Genomic DNA, 2479 nt, shown 5'->3' with positions numbered 1-2479 from the left:
AAGTTAAAGTACAAAGAAAACTATATTATATGCAATTTTCTTTTCTTTTTTCTTCTTTTTAAAAAGCAATTTGTTTTTCTATTCTTCTTTTTGAATTCAATTTATTTTTCACAATGGTTGAAGTAGACGAAAATGAGAAAGAAAATTTGAGAGAGAGGATATGCCCAAATAATATCTAATAGGAAAAGATTATTTGAACAAGCAGCACAGAGGAATACACCAATGAGGTGATAGGATGATAATGAGGTCATTTCATTTGAGGAAAGCAGATACTAGTGTATCCTTCTCTGATGACTCAAAGAACCTTTTCTCATATATATATATATATATATATATAATAAGATATTTTGACTTGTCAAAAAAAAAAATGGTGTAAATATACATTAACAAATTTTAATGAGAAAAAAAAAAAAAAGAGGGAAAAAATATATCAAAAAGAGGCAAACTGTGCAATAACATTTCTTAATCTAGAGTATAGAGGCCTTGGCCTACGGGTGTTAATCGGTTCGATTTGATTTGATGCAAGATTTTTTTATGTGAAACCAAAACCGAACCATTTAGTAAACGGTTTCATAGATTAAAACTGAAACCATTTTTAAACGGTTTTGAATGATTTTCTTATGTTTTCTAATTATTTATCCAAACAACTTATTTATCTTTAAAATTTTTAGTGAAATGGATGTAAATTGTGTAACATTGAATTGAATTGTTTTTTGTTATATGTTTTTATTAATAGTTACTTGATGCAAACTTAATTTTTTTTATTGAAATGCACATAAACTTAACTCTGAATGACTTAAATTTACTACGTATATGTTAATCGGTTTACCAACTATTTAAATTTTAAAACCAAAACTGAATCACGGTTTCAATTTTAAAACCAAAACCGAACCATTTAATAAATGATTTCACAGTTTCGGTGTAAATGGTACTTTTCAATTTCAGTAAACTATTTCGACATCAAATTCACATCCTTACCTTGGCCCCTACAATCTATTGAAATGTATAAAGTGGCCTCAACTAATTAAATGATGATACATCCTGAGCGTCAGTTAAAATTTGAAAATGATCTATACACCCCCACCCTTCCCAAAGATAGAACTATTTTTTTTAACTACCGAAGTTTTATTTCTATTTTATAAGTTTCACATATTTAACTTTTATAATTTTGGGCTTCTTTTAGAGATTACACATATCAATTGGGCATTTCCTAATTTAGGGTTGGGACTCATTTTTCTTTCAATCATGGTGAAGAAAGAATTTATTCACTTACCACTTTTTGGTAATCAGACTCCTGAAATAGTAGAAAGGGAGTTTTCATTATTTTGATTTTGTACAAATGAGAATCACTTCACTCAAAACTTTTGACGGTATGGGACTCAAACAGTGGAAGGATGTTCCGAACTTTCATCCAATTAGAGGAGAATAATAATAATGAGATCACAATGGTAGGTTAATGATCGAAGAAAAACTTCCTCAAGTTTTAATATTGGAAGAAGACTTTCTAAGAGCGGTGAACCCTAACTTCTAACCCCATCTCTGAATATTTAATACCTTGGCCTTCACCAACAAGCACCAGTGGTCTAGTGGTAGAATAGTACCCTGCCACGGTACAGACCCGGGTTCGATTCCCGGCTGGTGCAATTTGTGGCGGGGATAGCTCAGTTGGGAGAGCGTCAGACTGAAGATCTGAAGGTCGCGTGTTCGATCCACGCTCACCGCATGATATGCACAATTATTATTTTATTATTATTTTTTTTATTAGATGTATACTTTAACCCTAATTTTTCAAAAGAACTTATTTTTGCCAAAAATTCCTCTCTAGCGTCATTTAAAAGGGGTGAAGCCCGAAAGCATTTTATCGACACAAGATTTAGAGATATGCTTTACCTTGATGGCTCTCTTGTGAACATAAAAACGTTGAATTATTATTTAAATCAAATAAAAAAATATATATAGGGTACCAAGGTCGCGTGTTCGATCCACGCTCACCACATTATGTATATATATATATATATATTTTCATTATATGTATACTTTAACTCTAATTTTCCTAAAGAACTTATTTTTGCCAAAAATTCCTTCCTAGCGTCCTTTAAAAGGGATGAAGCCCCGAAAGCATTTTATCGAATCAACACAAAATTTGAAGAGATGCTTTACCTCGACAACTCTCCTATGAACATAAAAACGTTGAATTATTATTTAATTCAAAATCAAAAAAAATATATAGGGAGCAGTACTCACACCCCTAGCCGTCAAAGATACACTGGGTGCACTTGAGAGGATCTGATTCCCCCTAAGGCCCTAATCCCTATAGCTATTGCTAGATTGATGCTCAATGTTGCCTTGCTCTTCAACAGCATAAAGCAAAGCAAATAGTTAAATTAGTGAATCATTAACCAAAAATAAAAAATAAAAAAATTAGTGAATCATTTTGTATTGAACTTTCAATACAAAACCCATCTCCAATATTGGTTAT

General features: G+C 31.3%; 2 non-coding genes across 2 annotated transcripts; both read left to right on the top strand.

Moving 5' to 3' along the window:
• Positions 1 to 1572: 1572 nt before the first annotated feature.
• On the top strand, positions 1573 to 1643 carry TRNAG-GCC. The gene has a single exon. It is a non-coding gene; the product is annotated as a tRNA-Gly (tRNA).
• A 7-nt stretch (positions 1644 to 1650) lies between these two features.
• Positions 1651 to 1723, top strand: TRNAF-GAA. The gene has a single exon. It is a non-coding gene; the product is annotated as a tRNA-Phe (tRNA).
• The last annotated feature ends 756 nt before the right edge of the window (positions 1724 to 2479 follow it).

Source organism: Macadamia integrifolia, chromosome 2 (genome assembly GCF_013358625.1).
Source record: "Macadamia integrifolia cultivar HAES 741 chromosome 2, SCU_Mint_v3, whole genome shotgun sequence".
NCBI classification, from domain to species: domain Eukaryota; kingdom Viridiplantae; phylum Streptophyta; class Magnoliopsida; order Proteales; family Proteaceae; genus Macadamia; species Macadamia integrifolia.
This window is presented reverse-complemented; position numbering and strand designations above follow the sequence as displayed.